This window comes from Vombatus ursinus, unplaced genomic scaffold (genome assembly GCF_900497805.2).
Source record: "Vombatus ursinus unplaced genomic scaffold, bare-nosed wombat genome assembly UNPS02014784.1, whole genome shotgun sequence".
Lineage (NCBI taxonomy): Eukaryota > Metazoa > Chordata > Mammalia > Diprotodontia > Vombatidae > Vombatus > Vombatus ursinus.
This window is the reverse complement of record NW_020954562.1, coordinates 28,793,279-28,816,968: the sequence shown is the minus strand read 5'-3', so window position 1 is coordinate 28,816,968 and position 23,690 is coordinate 28,793,279. Positions and strand designations below refer to the sequence as shown.

General features: G+C 38.2%; 1 pseudogene; it reads left to right on the top strand.

Moving 5' to 3' along the window:
* The first annotated feature begins 8,161 nt into the window (after positions 1 to 8,161).
* Positions 8,162 to 8,968, top strand: LOC114046453 (annotated as a pseudogene).
* Positions 8,969 to 23,690: the final 14,722 nt, after the last annotated feature.

Here is a 23,690-nt window from a genome sequence, read left to right as displayed (position 1 = left end):
CACACAGAAATCAAGTTCATTTATAAGATATGCAGCAAACTTATGCCTTAGTAACTGGGAAAAAATGAAGTCCTTAAAGTTAGATTTAGCTGTAAGTGGCAAACTATGCAAAACATTGTCAGTTCAAAGCCAAAAAAAAGTGTTTCTTGCTGGAATTATCTGGATGATTGCCACAATCATCTATTTGCTTATTTTCCCCTTTTAACTCACATACATTCTTTCAGTTTGCCTTGAGATCAAATCACATATAAACAAAAAAGACCAAACACACACACACACACACACACACACACACACACACACAAGAGATTAGGTCATAGGATCATGGGATTTAGAGATAGACAGGACGGTGAGAATCATTGATAGATAAGGAAACTGAGGCCTCAAGGGTTGAAATGGCTTGTGCCAGGTTATACAAATGTTAAGTGACAGAGTCAGGATTTAATTCCAAATTCTCTAATGCCAAACCTAAGGTTCTACCCACTCTCAGTCCTAACCTTCATTAGGAAAAGGGATGAAAAGGTCACCCAACCTGCCTACCATCCAGGAGGAATACCTGTTGAAAACATTTTCATAAGCCTTCTAATTTTCTGTCTCATTCAGGGCTTTTGTTATCGGTGGTGATCCTTTGTATTCAGAGGACCAATGACATCACAAGGTTGGGATCAAGGTGCAATGTATCTGACTGGCTGATCAGACCAATACAAGCTCAGAAGGTCAGGCACAAATAGTCCATTTGAACATTTGGGATGGAGATGTCTCTATTTGTGTACATCTCATGTTTCCTTTGTGGTGCTGCAATTTTGCTTCACTCATGGAGCACAGCACCTTCTCTGATGCAGGTACACCATGCTAGGTGGTCCTGTGCCCTCACTCAATCCATTGGTGACTGGGAAACAGCAACAGCATCATCCTTTACCCAGAATTCATGCAAGCATGCCGCCATCAAACTGATGTACAACACTGATGAACTTCTCCAGGCAACCAAATTTCATTACGATCTTCCACAAGCCCTCATGACTGGCAGTATCAAAGGTCTTGGTTAGGTTGACAGGTGTTGTGTACAGACTTCTGCTCTGCTTGAAGCATTTCTCTTGGAATTGTTAGGCAGCAAACACCATGCTGACCATTCTCTAGTCCTTTCTGAAGTCACACTGGTTCTTGGGTAGATGATAATCTTCCAGGTGAAGGATCAGCCAATTAAGGAAGACTGTGGCAAGACTCTTGCTAGCAATGACTAAGAGAAAGATCCCTCTGTGATTATCATAGGACGACCTGTTTTCTTTTCTTTTACAGAGATGGACAATGGAGGTATCCTTGATCTCCTGGGGGATAAACCACCTCTTGCCATGTATTATAGGAGTTTTAAGTCAACTTCTGTATAAGTAGTGGACCCCTGCCTTGTAGATCTCCACTGGGATAGAATCAGTACCAGGCACTTTGCCACACAAGAGGAGCCTAATGGCATTCAAAGCCTTTTCTTCAGTTGGAAGTTTGGCTAGAGAGGGATTAACTTCAACCTGAAGAGGAATACTTGTCGAAAAAAAACACATTTTAATAAGCCTTCTAATTTTCTATCTCACTCAGGGTTTATAGTCAGGTAATAGAATCATCTGGCTTCATTCTTAACGGTGCTGCATTATTGAAAAGATGAGGATGGAAAACCCCAGCAAACACACTGATGCATTTCAGTAACAGAACCTTTTGTTATCTTCATAGCACTGTTTCCTCATCACTATTCACCCAGAGTTCACCTAAGGGCCGCCTCCTATGTTTTATATTAGTCTCCTACAGTATGTGATAAAGTATTAATGCTCCCTATCTCTCCTCTAAAAACTTGAAAGAGGAAATAGGGAAGCATTCTTAGTGTTATAAATTGGGTTAATTTCTAAAAAAAGCAATGTGAAGAGTTCTATATCATCTGCTGGGAGTAAGGTTGGAGAATTGTGAGAACTTAAACCAGGAACTCTCTTCAGTAGAGAAAAGAGGCTTTAAGTCACCAAAAGTTTCTTTGTTTCTTTGTTTGTCTTTTACTCTGCGCATTATCCTTCCAAGGAATTAGAAATGACAGCTACCACATTCTGAACTGATGGGGAAGCAGCTACGGCTTCTCCTTTCTCCCCTAATGCTTCCATCAAATACACTGTCCTACCTTGAGCGAGCTCAGAAACCTTGCAAATTATTTTCTTACTGATCTTCACTATGTTCCTGTGACTTAGAAGGCAGAAAAAACACTGGCCTTTGTAACTACTTAGCTATGTGAACTTGGGAAAGCCATTTAACTCAGGGGTGTGCTGAAGCCAGCTCTAACCACTTAGAATTAATTGTTAAATTTTCAGTAGGAGCATTTACATCTAAGAAATTAGTGGGGCAGCTAGACGGCTCAGGGGCAGCTATGGCTCTGGGGCAGCTAGATGACTCAGTGGATAGATCATTGGCTTTGAAGTCAGGAGGACCTGAGTTCAAAATCCAACCTCAGACACATAACACTCACTAGCTGTGTGACTCTGGGCAAGTCACTTAACCCCAATTGCCTCACCAAAAAAAAAAAAAGAAAAAAGAAATTAGCAAACTCCACAAACCAGGGCTTGAGTTATTGTTTTGTTAATTGTCTGGGCTTAAGAAAGTGTTACTAATGCAGGGTTTGTTTTTTGTTTTGTGGCAATGAGGTCAAGTGACTTGCCCAAGGTGACATAGCTAGTAAGTGTCTGAGGTCGAATTTGAACTCAGGTCCTCCTGATTCCAGGGCTGGTGCTCTATCCACTGTGCCACCTAGCTACCCCTAATAACGTAGATAAACTTAAAAATGTGCCCCTACGTTCCCCACTCCCCAGTCCCCTTTAAACATTTACTACCATAACTTTGTAATGCTCTATAAACATCGCTTAAGTTCAACCAGAGGCAGTAGAAGGTTCAGAGAAAGAGATCATCACTAGACTGGAGGCCTTGTGGCAGTAAACTACTAATAATGATCATAACTGGCATTTGTAGAGAGCTTTAAGATTTGTAAACTGCTTTACAGCCATCATCTCATTTGAATCTTACAACACCCCTGGGCTTCACAACTACATCTAGTGCTAAATTCTGTGATTTTGTGGCAGGTTTTCTGCTTGCCTGCAGGAAGGAGCTGTTCGTTGAGACACTTTGTTGTTGTTTTTCAGTCCTGCTGGACTCTTTACGACCCCATTTGGGATTTTCTTGGCAAAGATAACTGGAGTGGTTTGCCATTTCCTTCTCTAGCTCATTTTATAGGAGAGGAAACTGAGGGAAACAGGGTTAAGTGACTTGCCCATGGTCACACTGCTTCTAAGCGTCTGAGGCCAGATTTGAACTAATGAAGGTGAGTCTTCCCGACTCCAGGCCTGGCACTCTATCCACCTAGCTGCCCTTTAATAAAAGTTAGCCTATTATTAAACAAAAGGATTCTACATCTTCTTAGGAATTCTCCAGCAGGTTCCTCACATCTAGTTTGGTACCCTTTATTTTACTGTTGAGGACATTCAAGCCCAGAAAAGTGATGAGATTTTCCTGGGGTTACCCAGGCACACTATGGCACAACTGGGGATTTGAACCCAAGTCCTCTGACTCAAAAATCACACTCCAAATTCGGCATTCTTTCTATAGTACTGTACAGATTAGCTTCAGTGCCTTAATAGGGCTCTAAGGGAATAGATCCTAGGAAAGACTGATTTAACTGGGGACAGCATGAGCAGGTGGGTGGTTTAAATGGGCTGAAATGAAGAACAGCCTCAAATGTGAATTCCTGAATGGTCAAGAAGCCCTATATGTAGCGGTGTTTCCTGGGACCTGAGCAGCCAGTGAATACTAACAGGTTTGGGGGTGATTGGAGTGAGTGGAGATGAGCATCAAAACAAGGAAGGGAGTGCTGAAAAGAACAGTAAGAGGGCATCAAAGAGAAAATTCGCTTCCTTTGCACTTGCCCGACTGCCCTCTCTATCTGTGCCCTCCATTCTAGGATTCGGTACTTTCCACCCATGAAAATCAATAACAAATCTTAATACACTGCTAAATTATTTATGGTCCCTAAACAAAATGGACTTTTTATATCTCTGACAACATATTAATTCTTTTCAGCTTGTTCACTGCTGATCACCAGGCTCACATTTCACTGTGCTCTCTGAGGGATATAGAGAGAACCTTTAAACTTTTACCATGTTACAGAATGGGAGGACATCGTTTCTGAAGTGGTGGCATGGTGGATTTCTCTTTATTATGTACATGACCGAACACTAAAGTGTTCATGGAGTCCACCCCTGTTCTTCCTAACCCCAACAAAAGGCACTACTTTAGGATGTTACTGGTTATTTCTGAACATAGTTTTCAAAATCTTAATAATATAGCCTTAGGCCTGGGTTTAGGAAGACCTGAGTTCAAATGTGACCTCACAGACTTAAGAGCTGTGTGATCAGAGTCAAATCACTAAATCTCTCTGTGTCTCAGTTTCTTTACCTGTAAAAGGAGAGATGTAGAAGTAATAGCACTTACCTCCCAGGGCTGTTGTGAAAATAAAATGAGACAATATTTGTGAAGGTTTTTGGAAACCTTGAAGCACTATATAAATGCTAACTAACAGTATTCCAAATGAGAATGAGTCTGCTCTCTATGACAAAGTAAAATAGAAAACTGAACAATGACATCAAACCAGATAAAAAAAATCTGGTTAATTTGGACTGAAAATCTATTAATTCAATTAAACAATTATTTATTAGTGCCTACTATGTGCCAGGCAATATGCTAAGTGCCAGAGAGATAGAGACAAAAATCAAAATGATTCCTACCCTTAAGGTCCTAAGTAAATATAAAATAGACACTCAATCAACAAGTATTTGTTAAGAGCCTAATATATGGCAAACACTGTGGCTGATACTGCCCATACAAAAGCCTTAAGGAGGTTACATTCTATTGAGAAGACAAAATAAAATACAAGCTCATTTTGTGAGCTTTGGGGTGGAGGAAGAAGCCCAAACAACTTCGGGTGGAGGAGTTAAAAGGGGGAGTACTCATGTCAGAAAAGGCCTAATGTAAAAGGTGACACAAGCTAAATGCTGGAGGAAATGAGAGATTCTAAAGAGCAGAGGTCTGGAGGACAGCCTGTGCAGAGACAGTGAATGGAGTGCTTTGTAGGAGGAAGAGCAAGGCCAGATTGCTGGAAAGGGGATATAAGGTTGGAAAGATAAAAGGGCTTTAAACATTTAGAGTTTGGATTTAACACCAGGGGTTAAATCAGAGTATTAAGTCCCTACTATGTGCTGGGGCAACTAGGTGGCACAGTGGATAGAGAGTTAGGCTTGGAGTCGGGAAGACTCATCTTCCTGAGTTCAAATTTGACCTCAGACACATATAAGCTGTGTGACACTGGGCAAGTCACTTAACCCTGTTTCCCTCAGTTTCCTCATCTGTAAAATGAGCTGGAGAAGGAAATGGCAAACCACTTCAGTATCTTTGCCAAGAAAACCCCAAATGGGGTCATGAAAAGTTGGACACGACTAAACAACAACTATGTTCTAGGCACTGTGGGAACAAAGACAAAAGTGATATAATACCTGTCCTCAAGCTTACATTCTATCACAGGATATATGTCTCCACACAAATATACATAATATAATGTAACATAAATAGCATTTAAAATAAAAATATATAATAAACACAAAAAGAAATCAAAGTAGTTTGGGGAGAGGGGACACCAGTACCTTGGGTAATAAATAATAGGAAGCCATTGCAGCTTATTTACTGTGTAAACAATAATAAATAATATGTTTATAGTAAATAATAATAAATAGCTTAAAAAATACTATATATTAATTGTATAAATTTTCCCCAGTAAATACAAACTAATTTCAGGGTGATAGGAGAAAAGAAAATGTTAACAACTGGGGGAATCAAGAAAGGCCTTGTGTAGGAAGTAACAAAGTATTTTGGTGTTAATTTTCTGAAAAAATTCTATCAACATTTCGCATCATTTTTTCCATGTAGGTACAGGTGCAGGAAGGCTTATGGAGTAGTAAATTCACTGGTCTTAGACTAATAAGATCTGCTACTTAATAATTAATTATGTTATCCTTATCCTAAGTAGATACCCTTACCTGTAAAATAGTTAACCAAAGGTAATGGGTAAAAATAGTAATAATGGCAATAAAAACAACAATCACCACCATACATTGGATACACTTTTATGTTTAATCTGTATTTTTAACATTTTCTTCATCAATTTCTTAAGTCTAGGCAATGACCAGAATAAATCAATCCCTTATTTATAGCATTTACTGACTTTTGAGGTGAAAATGTTCACAGTGAACATTTAACAATTGGCTCTTACTAACCGATTAGAGCTGGTTCCAGGTCACCCCAGTAATAATGTTTGTATTGTTTATTTCAGAAGCAGCCTAGCTCAGGCGATGAAGACTGGACTGGGAGTTGAATATGAATTCAAATCCAGCCTGTGACACTGACTCAGCAAATGACAAGCCTGTTACTCAATCTCTGTGTGCCTCAGGCAACTCCCTAGAAGTTATTTATTTATCTATTTACTTATTTATAATTTATCTATTAAATTATGAACTGGCTTCCATTTGCTGAAGAAGGGAATTTCCACACTTACTTTAAGGAAATCACAGATCTTTCCCTAATTCAAATACTATTTATCTCACAGGATTGTTGTGATAAAATTTTTTTTTGAAAACTTGAGAGTACTATTTAAATTTATGCTATTACTATACAGTCTACAAGAAAAGGCTATCAGTCAGTCAATAAACATTTATTAAGAGATTACTATGCGTCAGGTACCATACTAAGTTCCAATATACAAAAAAAGAAAAGGCAAAAACACCTTCTCTGCTCCCAAGGAGCACACACACACATCCTAATGGGGGACAACATGCAAAACAAAACAACTTTGTCCATACAAAATAAATGCAGTGTAAATGATAGGTGGTCTCAGAGGAAAGGCTGGGGAGGCGGGGTGGTATCTGATGAACTCAGTCTTAAAGGAAACCAACAAAAGCAGGAAGCAGAGATGAGGAGGAAGAACAGTTCAGACATGGAGAACAGCAAATGAAGACATAATTAGAAGATGAAACAGCAAAGAGGTAAGTATTGCTGGATTAGAGAATGCAAGGAGGTAAAGTGTAAGTCAAGTGGGAGAAGACTATAAAGGTAAGGAAGGGCTTTAAAAGCCCAAAAGAGGCTCTTTGATTCTATTTGATTCTAGAGATAATAGGAAGCCACTGCAGCTTACTGAGTAGGGTGACATGGCTAGACCCATGCTTTAGGAAGATCATTTTGACACCTCAGTACAAGACAGATTGGAATGGGAAAGATGTGTGGTAGGGAAATCAACCAGAAGGCTACTGTGATAGTCCAGGTGATGAGGGCCCACATCAGGATGGTGGCAGTGTCAGAAGACAGAATATGTTAAGAGAACATATGAGAAATGTTACAAGAGTAGAATTATCAGGATTTGGCAAAAGATTAGATTTGAGAGGAAGAGAATAAGTATTTCTTTAGTATATACTATGTGCCAGGCACATGTGCTTAAGCAAACACTTTACAAAGATTTTCTCATTTGATTCTCACAAAAACCGTGAAAGGTAGGTGCTATTATTATCCCCATTTTACAGTTGAGGAAACAGTGAAGCAAACAGAGGTCAAGTAATTTGCCCAAGGTCACACAGTTAGGAAGTGTGTGAAGCTGCAACTGAACTCAGGTCTTCCTGAGGAATTGCAGATGATACTTAGGTTGTGAACCCAAATGAATGGGAGAATTGTGGTGTCCTTGACAGTAATAAGGAAGCTAGGAAGAGGGGAGGATTTGGAGATAAAGATAACAATAAGTTCAGTTTTGGACATATTGTTTTTAAGGTATCTATGAGATATCCTGTTCAAGAAGTCCAATAAGCAGTTGGAGATATGAGATTGGACATCAGGACTGCTAGCAAAACTGGAAAAGATATCAGCAGAAAATAGGTTTAAACCATCACTTACACCATATGTCACAAAAAGCTCCAAATGGAGATGTTGTCTTAAATACAAAAGACTGCGACATTTTTTTAATTGGAAGAAGGTACTTTGCACAACTATGGCTAGCCTGAGCGACTGGGAAGATGGCAGTGCCCTTGAAAATGACAGAGAAGACAGTACCACCATGGCCTTGCACAGTGATATCCCAAATAGTCCATCATCCCAGTGAAGAGGAGTGAAGAAGGCAGCATTGGAGGCTCCAGGAGTGGATAAGTACTTGGTACTTCTCCCCACCTACAATGAACGAGAGAACTTGCCTCTCATCATGTGGTTACTGGTGAAGAGCTTTGGAGAAAGTACAAACAACTACAAAATTATAGTCATCGATAATGGATAATAGAAGTCATGATGGAACACAGGAAACTTCCTGCTGACTAGTTGGAAAAGATCAGTTGGGCAGATAACATCTTCTAAGGCCCAGGGCTAAAAAGCTAGGACTGAGACCAGCATAGGTTCATGGAATTCAACATACTATAGGAAATTTCATTTTTATGATGGTTGCTGATTTCTCACACTATCCAAAATTTATTCTAGAGTTTATTAGGAAGCAAAAAAGATGCAATTTTGACATTATTCCTGGAACTCGCTCCAAAGGAAACAGAGGTGTCTATGGCTATGATTTGAAGAGAAAAATTATCAGCAGAGGAGCCAACCTCCTAACTCAGATTTTGCTGAGGCCAGGAGCATCAGACTTAACAGGAAGTTTCAGGTTATACAAAAAAGTTCTACAAAAATTAATGAGAAAATGGGTTTCTAAAGGATATGTCTTCTGGACAGAGATGATTAGTTAACCTAGGGAACTGAACTATACCTTTGGAGAGGTTCCTATCTCATTTGTGGATTGTGTTTATGGAGAATCCAAGTTGGGAGTAAAAGAAATACTGTAGTCTTCTTTTTGAAAGCATTGTTGACTCTGTTTGCTATTTCATAAGATGACACTATTCATTTTATATTTAAATTAGCATGTTCATTTCATTTTAAACATCAGACAAAAGATCTGGTTACTGATTTTTAAATTATACTCTTAAACCATAAACAGTAAGATAAGGTAATTTCACATAAATCTTAATTTTTTTCTGGAGGTCTATGTATCCTAAAGTAGATTTCATATTAAAGAAACAAGGGATATTCTTTATGTCTGTTTATAGTTGTAATAAGATTATAAATAAGTTTTATGAGATTTTTGGTTTAGATAAAGCATTGTTGCTAACTTATACTAAATTGGATTATCTCATGTGGAGAAGTTCAGAAATAATTTTTTAGTAAAAGCTAATTTTCCAGCTTTGGGTACAGTATAGACTGAAGAAAAAGCATGCATACATAACTGGGATATATTCCCAAAATGTTTGTAGGAGTTAGAAATCATTCACCATCCACTCTTTGGTTTAAAATATCTTCTCTTAAACTAATAAGGAGAGCAACAGACCTATTTAAATGAACACTTTAGATTCTCTGGGTCATTGTAGCTTGTATAAGTAAATCTAACTGCTGAATTTGTGAAATACTACATTCTAATATGAAAAATCATAGTAACAGCTAAATCAATTTACTAATGAATATATTAAATGTATGTTTTGAATGTGGATAAAAGTTGTATAGATATAAATTACATAGACATGTTAAGCAGTTGAGTACTCAATAAAAAATCCAATTCTAGGGGATTCAAACTGCTATTGTAGATATTTTTTTAAAAGTTTTTTTTCTAACAAAACATGTTTTAACAATGAATTTACAGTTATTGTTGTTATGATCAATTGTTGTTATTTGTTGTTGATGTTGTTGTCTGTCCTTCATTCTTGAAGAAAATCAATGACATCAGGAAGGTGATGTCTTGACTTGCAAGCGAATTGGATTTAAATGAAGAAGGGTTGTGTAGAGTCACTAGCCTCACTCTCTCCTCCAGAGCTATCTGGGTCTAGTGGCAAGACAAAGATCAGGATTACTGGAGATGGCCCTAGATGCAATGGGAGACCTTGGCCTTTTTAAGCTAAGGACTTTCCCAGGTCTCAGTTTGTTTGAGGCAACACGCATTCAGTGATTAAGGCTAGGTAAGAAATGTGGAAGATGTTTGCCCATAATTCTTTTTTTTTTTTTTTTTTTTTTTGGTGAGGCAATTGGGGTTAAGTGACTTGTCCAGGGTCACACAGCTAGTAAGTGTCAAGTATCTGAGGCCAGATTTGAACTTAGGTCCTCCTGACTCCAAGGCTGGAGCTCTATCCATTGCACCACCTAGCTGCCCCAGTTGGCCCATAATTAAAAAGCAATTGCTTAAAAGCAATTAAGGAATGTGTGTTGGAACCAAAAGGGTAGTTTAAGTTACTTGACAGAAGTAACGTGGCTGTTCTATATTTATCTCTCTTGTCTGTATATGAAGAAGTTTGATATTTTATAAAAGGCAAGTAAATTCTACATGTGGGACACTTACTAAATATAGGTTGGGTCATTATGTATTTAGCCAAAAGTTATTAAAATAATGGTATTATAAAAAATTTAAAAACAAAGCTACATACCCAAATTTCTAAGTAATATTATTTTTTTCCTTAAGAAAATAAGAAGTTTTAGATGATTCTATACAGGAATAAAAATGAATTTTTTTGTTTGGTATGACCCTATGATTTCATTGTAGGCAGTTCTTAGTGAGGAAACTCTTTCTACCAAATTCCCATTAATCACAATGGTTTGGAAACTTAACTGTCCTAAAATTGTCCAAGCCACTGAGAAGTTAATGACTTACCCAGGGTCACACAACCAGGTCATTGAAAACTTGAACCCTGAGTCTTTTTTAATTGGAGATATGCTCTCTATCTACTACTTTACTGCCTCTCAAATTATGCTTTCATGATTCTGTATAAGAGTAGAAATGAATATTACTAAATAAAGACCTAGTGAGCTGAACAGAGAATTAAATGTTGATCATATAGACTAGAATAGACACAGTAACGAAATGGGGGGGAAGCAATAAATTTTTTTAAGTTTAAAAAGTTGCGCATAGCAACCTCATAGAAGTTGAGAACCTTTAAAGACCTTAAAATAAAGACTTTCAAACATCTTTGTATATTCATTTTTACTTTTGCTTTCAATATACATAGTCAATACTTACATGAACTGGTGCTGAGTGAAATGAGCAGAACCAGGAGAACATTGTACACAGTAACAGAAACATTGTACAATGATCAATTTTGAATGACTTGGCTTTTCTCAGCAATACAATAATCTAAGACAGTTCTAAAAGACTCATGATGGAAAATACTATCTACATCCAGAGAAAGAACTATGGAGTGTGAATGCAGATCAAAGCATACTCTTTTCATCATTTGTTTTCTCTTTCTCTTGGTTTTTCCCTTTTGTTCTGATTCTTCTTTCATTATAGGACTAATGTGGAAATACATTTAATATGATTGTACATATATAAACTATATTAGATTTCTTGCTGTCTTGGAGAGAGGGGAGGGAAGGAAGGAATGAGAAAAAAGTTTGGAACTCAAAATCTTATAAAAGTGAACGTTGAAGAGGGCCCAGGATGTAGTCTTGGTGAGACACCTATCATTATCTAGTATGACCTGGAGAAAGATCCAGGAAAGGAGACTGAGAAGGCATGGTCAGGCAAGCAGGAAGAGAACCAGAAGAGAGCAGTGTTATGAAAACCTAGAAAGGAAAGGGTATCCAGGAAAACAAAGTGATTGCAGAGATGTCAAGGAGGATGATCACTGAGAAAAGGTCATTAGATTTGTCAAGCAAGAGATCACTAGTAACTTTGGAAAGTGGTGTTTCCATTGAATGATGAGGTTAGCAGCCAGACTCTATGGGTTTAGAAGACAGTAAAGGGAGAGAAAGTGGAGAAATTTATTGTAGACAACTTTGTCAAGGAATTTAGTCATGAAAGGGAAGAGAGATATAGGAAGATAGCTACTGAAGGAGGTAGGATCAAGTGAGGGTTTTTTAAGGATGGAGAAGACATGGGCATGTTTGTAGGCAGCAGAGAAGCAGGCAGTAGACAGAGATTGAAGATTAGTGAGAGAAGGAGAAAGGACAGTTTGTAGGAGAAGGGAAGATAGAATGAGATCACAGATGCATGTAGAGGTGTTTTTCTTGGTAAAGAAGAAGGGCCACTCTAAGATAATGGGGGAAGATATCTGAATGATATGAGATAAGGAAGTGGGGAGAAGAGGGAGGGAATTATTTGTGAATAGCCTTAATTTTTTTTTAACGAAGTATGAAGCAAGGTTTTCAGCATTTAGAGGAAGGATGAAAAGTTTTGGAATGGCTACAGTGGCGAGTGGATATGGTGAACTGATGAGAGAGATATAAAAGGATTGCCTTGCTGCAGTGACGGCACAGTTGAGATTATGAAATATAAATCTGTAGTAGATCTAGTCACCATGATATCATGTTTTTCTCTAGCCCCATTCAGCAGCACATGACTAGGAGCAAAGACCGTGAGTGGATGGCGGGAGTCATCCAAGGCTAGTTTGGCAAGGTATGATCAGTGATAGGATAAGGGAGCAAAGGGACTCCAGTATAGAGGACAGTGTAGAGTTGAATTGATTTACCAAGGGTTCAAGATAGTGAAGGCAGGATAGTATAGTGATATCCTAGGAAAGAACTGAGGGGTGGAGGAATAGGAGGTCACTATAAGGACAAAGAACTTAAAGGCAGAAAGAAAGATAGAATAATAAAAGATTATGATCAGATAAAGGAATTTTGGAGTTCATGAAATGAAAAATTTGTGGATGATGGCAAGATCAAAGGAATGATCACGCATTAGGAGTCACATATGTATAATGTATAGATATGCATATAAATGCATACATATTTATATAGGTATACCTGCACATATATATTTGTGTCTAATATGTGTATGTTCTCTCTATATATATATATATACATATACACATAAAACATATGACATATATTTGTATGTAGCCATTGAGAGAATTTGTTTTGCCTGATTGTTTACATATTTGTTACAAAAAATTTTCTTTTTCTTTAAAAAGTATGGGGTGAGGGTAAGAGGAAGAGAAAATAGATTTCTATTCATTTACAAAATAGGGACATGGGGGTGCTATATATATGTGGAATTTTGTATACACTTTCAGATGAGATCATTGTATTTTAACTGTTTTACTTTACTACAAGAGATCTCTCAAGAAGTGGGAGTAATGCAAATATTTGTAATGCAAACACAAAATATTAATGAAAGTTAAGAAATAAAAGCAATAACTTCAATGCAAAAAAATCCCAACTCTGGCACTTATATAAGCAAGTACATCTACAATCCTCAGTATGCTTATCAGTAAAATGCGCATCCACTTTGTTTACAATTCTTTGCTGAACACAATGTTTACCCTACTTCATTTGGTTGCTGTGAGGAATACGTTTATAAGCCTTAAAAGGCAGTCATGGCAGAGAGTACGTATACACATATGTATGTATATATAGATTTAGAGAGTTATATATAGAGATTAATATATATCTACATATGTGTACTTGTACATATATAATGCATATAGGTACATATAAGTCTCACGTATGTGCATATATGTGTGTGTCTCATTTTGCATCCTAAATCTATTGTCTCTCTTTCATGGATAGCCAGTTTGATCACAGGTCCTCTGGAATCTTGGATAATCATTGCATTGTTCATAGTTCTGACTAACGTCAAAGTTATTTGTTTTTACAGTATTGTTATTGTAAATCCTCTGACTACAAGTCTGGGGCTCTTTCCACTATATCATCCTACTTTGTGCTACAGAAATTCTCTACAGAAAGGAGATACCGAGCCGATGTCTTAGTCACAGCAACTACAGACTGCCTCCTGGGGGTGCAGGTCTAGACAGAGAAGAAAACACTGTACACGAAAGGAGAGTAAGAAGTTACTATGGGTCCATTCATTTCTCCTTAATACCTGGGAAAGAACTTGACAATTACCCTCTTATAGGTAAAGACAGAAATAGAGCCCACTAAATAACAGCATTTGGAAAAATAGAATATTTGCTGAACTTTATTTTTTTAAATGAAAACATATATATTTAATATATACATATAAAACATATATTTAATGTTTTTAATTTATAAAAAGCACAGGTCATCTGCAGATCATTAAAAATTTTCCACACACTGTACTAAAGCACAAATGCTTTATTTATTTTGTTAAGCAATAAGTATCCACCTCCTAGAACTCAGCATCAAATAAAATATTTGGCTACTTCACAAAAAATAATTTTCTAAGCATCCCATTGGTGAAGAATGATACTTAGCAAGGTATGTCCTTGAAATAGAAAAGCAGCACAACCTAGTGGACAAAGAGAAAACTGCAGCTCTGCAATCGAAAAGCTGTTCTGGGGTTCCAATTTACATAGACTCAGGTGAGTCGGTTCCCCTTAGAAGTCTGGGTCTAATTTCTATTTCACGGTAGTATTTTGAAGAATAATTAACATCTGAAGATAAATTACTTTCTAAAAATGAGCCAAGATAAACCAGAATGCAGTGAGTGACCAATTGTTAATGAAAAAGTAATTGAGCTATCCTTTGAGCTCCAGGGTGAGAAAAGACAGTTAAATTCGGGCAAAACAAAGAAAAAAAAATCATAGCATCACAGACTTAAAGCTGGAAGGAACCTTAGAGATTTATTTCAGCCAATCCTTTCATTTTTTGGATAAAGAAACTGAGGCCCAGAAAGATTAAATGACTTGAATGTCTCATAAGCAATCATTTGCAGCATTTTTATCACATTAAAGTTAAAAAAATTTAATTATATATCTATGTTCCAAAATGTGCTAGAAATAAAAATGTAAGGGGATGAGCAGAAGAGTTGCTGATCAATTTAGTGAGTCCCCCAGTCAATTCAAAGAAATTATAGATCATGGGCTTTTGTTAGAAAGGCACCTCTGACGTGGTACACACATATCTACTCCCTTGTTGTGAGAACCCAAGGTACTCCTCTGATTTGTTTCTTGCCTGAAAGGATGATTCCTGGGAGTGAGGGGTATGTATGTACGTGTGTGTGTGTGTGTGTGTGTGTGTGTGTATGTGTGTGTGTGTGTGTGTGTGTATGTACTGAACTCTCGCCAGAAGAGTGGCCCCATAGTCTCTAAAAGCAAGCTGTGGACCACTAATCCCTTCTTTTGTTCTTTACTCTCTCTCTCTCTCTCTCTCTCTCTCTCAAACTCCCGGACCAGAATGCAACAAGGGGTGGGGAGGAGACTTCACTTTTCCCTGTCCTACTTCAAGGAATAGCAATAATGACTTGCCAGAAAAGTACATGGCAAACCTCAGGGGAGAGCTCCTGGACCACCAGGAGCTTTCTTCTGCCTTTGTTTCCTTTTCTTAGAATGGAGTAGAGTTTCTGAGAATGGACTTCCCATGCAAGTTTGAGAGTTCCTAGCCTGAATGTTCAGATACCAGATCTCCTAAAGGGAAAAACTTTACTCGGCAGTATGCGCTGCATGGTGCAAGTCCATGGTGAATGGGGAGTATTTTCTCAGTAGTAGTATCCTCAATCGTCTATTTGAGTACTTTCTGTTGCTGTATTTGCTCACAGGTGAGTCCTTTGCATCTTATACATTTTCTGTGACAGACAAAATAAAGGCTGTCCCATGTCTGATGGATTGGAATGAACTCTTTGAAGGCAAAAACTGTTTTTGCCCTTCTTTGTATTCTCAACACTTGACTCAATTTGATTTGATACTCATATTTCACATTGAATATAGAAGCTAGGTACATTTGCCCCCACTTTTGGGGAAATTGGGACATAAGTCATAACTAAGCTTCATTTTAGAGATTTTCCTAGAGTAAAATTCTGAAGTGGGAGTGGGAGCCAAAAAGTTAAACTGACCCCTTTGAGGTCATGCCCAAAGACTGAACCAGTTCCATGAGAGCCTTGAGTCATTGGAAGAGGAGGCCCTGGGCCACAGTTGATACAAAATTTTTTTTAAAAAGGCACAATCTTTGCCTTCAAGAAGACGCTCATAGGTTTGGAATTAGAAGGGACTTTGGAGGTCATAGAGTACAACTCTCTTATTTTGCAAATTAGCAACTGAGGCCTAGATCAATAAAATTACTAATCAAAGTTCACACAGACAGTAAATGGCAGAATTGGTTTTTGAAACAAACCAAGTTCTACTGACTCCAAGTCCCACACCCTTTACACTCTAGGGGAGGGAATGGGGAGAAGGGATATGACCTATACATCACTAAATGAGATAAGATAAAGTGTGATGGAGTCAAAGGAAAGATGCAGACAAAGTGCTCTAGAACAGCACTTCTTAAACTATGGGTCATAACCCCATATGGGATTGTGAAAAATTTGGCAATAGTAAAAGGTTTCTGAATATGCAATGACCAAAAATGAATTCAAAATCAAACGCATAATAAAACCAAGGTGTTTCTGACAGCGCCCCCCCTTTACTTTGCACTGCATATGCCCTCAGGCCACACATTGCCAACTGGTACTGCCAACATGCAAAAGCGGATCCCGAGAGTGGAAAAAGTTTAAGAAGCCCTGCTCTGGAAGATTTCAAAGAAAGACAGAATACTTTCAAGTGAGAAAATCAGGAAAGGGATCATGGAAGAGGTGGTGGTACCTGAGCTGAGCCTTAAAAGGAGAAAGGAAGGGTCAGCTAGGTGGACTGTACTGTAATACTATCGTAATATAAGAAATAATGAAAGAGAAAACAGGGAAGATTTATATGAAATGATGCAAAGTGAAGTTAGCAGAACCAGAAGAGTTTATATAAAGACAATAACATTTCAAAGACAAACAACTCTGAAAGATGTAAAGTCTACTAACCACAGGGACTAACCACAGCAGATAGATGATGAAGCATACTACCAATCTCCTGAGAGAGAGGTGATAGACTCAGGGTACAGAATGATACGTAAACTTTTTGGACCTGGCCCATATGGGAATTTGTTTTGCTTGAGTATGCATAATAATATTATATCTAACACTTGCAAAGCACTTCAAGGTTTGCTAAGTATTTTTTACATAAATTATCTTATTTGGTCCTTACAACAACCCTAATAGTTATGGGTACTTATAATCATCCCTATTTTACAGATAAGGAAACTGAGGCTCAGAAAGATTAAATGATTCTCCTAGGGTCATGCAGCCACACAGTGTTAGAGGCAGAAATTCAACCGAGGTCCCCCTGACTCCAATTCTTTCCATTACACCCTGCTGCCTCTAACCAGGTAAGAATCATTCTCAACGCTTTGTATGTAGCACATAATCACATACAATTAGCTTCTGCATTTAGATTAAGATCAATCACCATCATTACTTCAGGAGAAACCACTGTGCTAAATATCCCTGGTTAGATACTTTTCCTTGAAAAGGGCTGATATGTCACTAACTGTTGGTTACTGCTTATGGTTTAATTTTTTTCCTCTGCAAGATGGGATAATAATCCTTGCCACCTGTCACACAGCTATCCTGCCATGCTATAAAATGGTCAGTCAGCTAGAATTCAGGGGTTCACTGCTTCAGTCCTTGGCACATTTACCCAGTTATTGATAGAGACTGGAAGGGGAAACTAAGAAGGAAGGGCCAGGGAGATTATGTTTGGAGGATTTCTTGTCAACGGCTCTGCCTATTTTTCTTCCTCTTCTGACTGTAGTTATTACCATCACCACCACAGCAGTCACTCCCAATAGTTAGTTGCACAATGGGGATGTTCTTTTTTTTTCTTTTTAGGCAATTATGGTTAAGTGACTTGCCCAGGGTCACAAAGCTAGTAAGTGTCAAGTGTTTGGTCTGAGGCCGGATTTGAACTCAGGTCCTCCTGACTTCAGGGCCAGTGCTCTATCCACTGCGTCACCTAGCTGCCCCACAATGGGGATATTCTTGAATGTCATTAATACTTCCTTCTGCAAGTCAACTGTAAGAGCTCCTGCTATGAGTCTAGGATAGGAAGTATTTTAGCAATGCTGGTATCACTCAAGATGATGGAGTGATACCCAGCAACACCACCATCTGCACTGGTGACTATATTTTTTTGACCTGATTGACAGGGTCCTCCAAAGTCTGGAGAAATTCTGAAGGTGGACCTACCAAACTACGGTAAGAAATGTAGCAAGATGGAGAGAAGCTGCTTTTGTCCAGAGTTTGGTTGGCTGTGGCTGCTCAAAGTTTCTCCATTAGATCACTTTTCAGGAACAACTTTCCATTCACTTTTAGCAAGAGAATGTTTGGCTATAAGCCTGCATTTATATAAAATGGTGAAGTAGACACCTGCCCTGGCCCACTCTGCCACAGGGAATAAATAACCTGCCCTTTTTTTTTCCAGTAAAAATTAATACAATAATTTGACTGTGTCAGGCAGAATATGAATTTTACACTACTAAAACCTGCAATTTATACAGAGCAGTCATAGAGATGTCAGCAAGAGAGTGAGCAAAACAAGGCAGGGACATCTCTATGCCCCTTGCCAGCCGGAAGCAATTTCAGAAACCAAGACCTTTACCCCTTACCCCAAAAGATTTTGGGTCCCATTTGTTTGAGGGGGGAATGATAGGGTTATGGGACCTGGACCCCTAAAAGGAAAAGACCATGTCTTTGCCTCCGAACTTTCCCACACTGGCATTTTACCTGAGGCATCTCACCCATCCCAGTCTACCTAGATACTCAATAATCCTTTCAATAGTCCTTTCACTGTGGCCCTCCAACCCAGCCCAGACCACTTAACTCCTTTCATTTTCTGCACCTGGCCCACCCCAGGCTATTTACCACTCCTTAATTCCATCCAGATATTCTCACTGTCTTTTCTTGTATTTAAGTACCAATCTTGCCCCCATTAAATTGGTCAGATTGTTGGAATCTCACCAACTCCTACTGGCAATACAATAAACTTTGTTACTCTGGCTAGGAAAAGAGAGAGCAAAATTCCTGGGGAAAGCAAGCACAAAGGAAATGGTTATGCTGCCTTTACTCAAGTCTCCAACCTTATTCATGCTAATAGGTCTTCCCTTATTGATGTCTTAAGTTAGTTTATACAGAGATTGCACAGAACTACTGCTAATAGGGACACCCCTCAGCATGAGGTGTTGTACCTAGTGTTATTCCTTTGATAACTTGGGCTCAGATATGAGTCTTATTTCTGTATTCTATGTTTATAATAAATGTTTTGTTAAAAAGAAAAATATTGCGGTTAATGGCCTCCTTTATATGGTATATATTTATAAAATAATGGAAATTAAATATTTTTATTCATTTTTATATTTTATTTTATAATATTTTTATATTTTATTTATATCTATGTAATTCTGCTGCCCAAACAACCCAAATTCTGTGTTTGATTCAGAGAATTCTCAAAATTTGTTCTGTGGTTTTATTGGCTGTGTCAGAGTTTCTCCTAGAAATCTAGGTATTACTAGGGATGCAAAACAAGCATATGATGCAACTTTTGTCCTGAAGGGGCATAAGATCTGACTGAGAACATGACACAGATGTTTCACAAGTAGGCTGGTCTCTAATGCTTACTAGACAACACAACATTGTGCAACTCATTTTAACTATTTCTTCACCTGAAAAGGGGAATAATAGATGTCCTTCCTAGTTTACACAGAGTTGCAGTGAAGATCAAATGAGGAAATGAATATTAGAGTATTTTGTAAATTCCATACACCCAAGGTATTATCATTACTAAAAATACAAGGACCAGGACTAGATCTGATTTCACTAATTTAGGAATTCCCTGGTAGGTAATCTCCTGCTACCACTGAAGTTCAGGGCCGTCGCTTCAATTAGCCCCCTCCTACCTTTTCAGTCTTCTTACAACTTTCTCTCCAACACATACTCTTCCATCCAGTGACACTGGACTCCTGGCTGGTCCACAAATAAGACAGCTTATCTCTCAGCTCTGTTCATGCTCTCTGGCTTTCCCCCATGCCTGGAATGCTCTCCTTCCTCCACTCTGACTACTGACCTTTCTGACTTCCTTCAAGTCCAACTAAAATCTTACTTTTTACAGGAAGCCTTCCTGTAATTCCTGTAATTAAGCCATCTTAATTCTAGAACCTTACCTCTCTTAGTTATGTCCTATTTATCCCATATATAACTTGCTTTATATATATTTGTTTGTATGTTGTCTCCTCAATTTCATTGTAAACTCCTTGAGGGCAAAGATTGTCTTTTGCTCTTTTTGTATCCCCAGTGCTTAGCACAGTGCCTGGCTCATTGCCTGTGCTTAATAAATGCTTATTGATTCCCCAATTGATAAATGGTCAAAGGATATGAACAGGCAATTTTCAGAGGAAGAAATTAAAGTCATCTATAGTCATACGAAAAAATGCTCTAAATCATTATTGATTAGAGAAGTGAAAATCAAAACAACTCTGAGGTACCACATCACACCTATCAGATTGGCCAACATGACAAAATAGGAAAATGATAAATGCTGGAGAAGATGTGGGGAAATTGGAACACTAATGCATTGATGGTGGAGTTGTGAACTGATTCAACCATTCTGGAGAACAATTTGGAACTATGCCCAAAGGGCTATAAAAATGTGCATACCTTTTGACCCAGCAATAGCACTTCTAGGGCTATATCCCAAAGAGATCATAAAAATGGGAAAAGGACCCACATGTACAAAAATATTTATAGCATCTCTTTTTGTGGTGGCAAAGAATTGGAAATTGAGGGGAAGCCCATCATTTGGGGAATGGCTGAACAAGTTGTGGTATATGAATGTAATGGAATACTATTATGCTATAAGAAATAATGAACAGGCAGACTTCAAAAAAACCTGGAAAGACTTACATGAATTGATGCAGAGTGAAATGAGCAGAACCAGGAGAACATCGTACACAGTAACAGCCACACTGTGTGATAACTAACTTTGATAGACTTAGCCCTTCTCAGCTATACAAGAATCTAAGACATCTCCAAAAGTCTCATGATGGAAAATGCTATCCATATCCAAAGAAAGAACTATGGAGTTTGAATGCAGATCGAAGCATACTTTTTGCTTTTTTTTCCTTCTGTTTTATTTTGTTTCCTCTTTCTGGTGGTTCCTCCTATTGGTTCTAATTCTTCTTCACAACATCACTAATGTGAAAATATGTTTAATAGGAATGTATATGTATAGCTTATATCAGATTGCATGCTGTCTTGAGGAGGGAGAAGGGAGGGAGGGGGAGAAAAATTTAAAACTCAAAAGCTTATGGAAGTAATTGTTGATAAATCAAAATAAATTAATAAAAAAAATGTTTATTGACAGAGAAAAGTTCCATGAAGGATTCGTGGAGGAGATGGCACCTGAGCTAATCCCAAAAGGAAGATATGGATTCTGAGGGGCAAAAAACCCCAAACAAACCAGAATGCCAAATATAAAGAACAGTTTGTCTGGAACCCAGAGCAAATCTCCTTCCAGGGAGAGATAAGGGAGGTGAAGGAGATTGATGAATATCATTTCTTTATCCTCAACACTTTTACCCTTAAGTGGACGTCACTAATTCAGTCTTTGATTTTGACTTTTTATGCTTCCATTTTTTCAATTTTGGGTGGTGTGTTTGCACGTGTCTGAATGGAAGCATGTATTCTGGTTAATTATGTCTACAAATGTGAATATGTATTTTCTTCCTTCAAATCTCTGAATTTATTGCTTCCCTTCAAAGTTTTCTTTTTAAAAAGTAATTATTATAAACTTAGTAACTGTCAACAATAAAAAAATAGAAACCCAATTTATTACAGAGTCTGCTCTAAGAGAGAGACAAACGAAATTGGGTGCATGTGCTCACGGTTTAATTTCTCTCAAGCTGGCTCGACATGTATTGAATGGGAGTTCAGTCCAAAACTGGGCCCCCCCTAAGGGGGGCAGGTCAGAACCTTCTTGAAAGAGATTTTTGAGGTACAGCATTATATGCTTTTTCATCAGGGGCTCATATCAACCCACCATCATTCCACCAGATCACTCCCAGCCTCTGTCTATCTGGGCAGTAGTATCTGTCTCCACCTAAGCATCAGTAGGATAAAATCAGTTCAGGTTTGGGTTGGGTTTGACCAGGATAAGAAAATTCAATTCAGTCTCATTATCAGTGATGTCCTTCTGAAGAATTTTGAAGTAGAAGGCTGGGGGGCAGAGGGATGGAGTGGAGCTCTGAGTCTCTAAGACATAGATTGCCAAGAGAAATCATTTTTAACAAAATACAATGGCTAGGAAAAAATAAATGCTAACCCAAAGTTTTAAAAACAAAAGTAAAAAAAATTGTTTTCACATACAATGAGAGAATAAGACATACAGGAAATGGGGTATAGAAATCTATCCTGCCCTGTAGGAAAACTGAAGGGGAAGAGGGTAAGAGAAGGGGGGAGAGATGGAAGGGAAGGCAGATTAGGAGAAGGGATATTTAGAATGCATGCCATCTTGGGGTGGGGGGAGGAATGAGATGGGGAGAAAATTTGGAACTCAAAATCTTGTGGAAGTGCACGTTGAAAACTAAAAATACATAAATTAATAATATTGTAATTAAAAATATAGTGAAATTAAATAAAGAGACATGAAAAGAAAAAAAATAAATGCTTATTGAATTGAGTTGTATTGAACTTAGAGTTGCCCAGTTCCTTCTTGCCATCATTAGCCTATTGTTGCCCAGTTCCTCTGGGGTACTCCTCTTTCCACCTCTCTTGGCTCAGAGCACAGCTCCTATACCAGGCTGGGCATCCAAAATTCCATACCTGAAGGATTCCCTTCCTGCTCCTTTTCCCCATTGGGCCAGGAAGGCAGCATCACGGTGGGCCAGGTAACTGTTGAGGGTAGTATGCCAGATGTTTAACACCTCAAGCTACTACATTTAAAACATCCGTCAAAATGACATAACTACATACTTAGCCAAAGAGAGCCAGTCTTCGGCAAAAACAATAATTCTGCAGGGCTTCTCTGATATCCTCATCTGAAAATTATGTCATAAGTATTCAAACCTGTTGACTAGTTAAGTACATGCCCTGAGAAGCAAAATAGGGTAGTGGATAGAGAGTCACCTTCAGTGTAAATTCGACCTCTGACAAACACTGGCTGTGTGAGCTCAGGGAAGTCACGTTACTTGCCTCCATGAAGCTTTTCAAGACTGGAAATAAATTCCTTCCCCTCATCTATCTATTAAGCCATACACATTGGCCATCTCTCTATGCCCATGTTTTCTTATTACCCACCTAAATGAAACTCGCTAGGTGTGTTATATTATCCTGTTAGAATATAAACTTCTCAGCAGCAGAGTTGTTTCTTTAATAAAATATTTGGATCCCTAGCACTTAGCATAATACCTGGTACATAGTAATGATGTGGATACAAATAGTGCCCTAAGGGTTAGGAGAATTACTCTGTAACTTGAAATTAATCTGTACCAAAAGAATTGCTTTTGTGTCCCTTATCCTATGTTCCCCCTGTTCTTTAATTTTTTATTATTTTTAATTTTTTTTTTTTTAGGCAATTGGGGTTAAGTGACTTGTTCGGTGTCACACAGCTAGTAAGTGTCAAGTGTTTGGTCTGAGGCCGGATTTGAACTCAGGTCCTCCTTACTTCAGGGATGGTGCTCTATCTACTTTGCCACCTAACTGCCCCTGTCCTTTAATTTTTAACCTGTGTCCTCATGCCCTATCCTTTAATCCTTAAGCCATGAAGAATTCCCTTTGTCTCCTTCATCCCATGTCATAA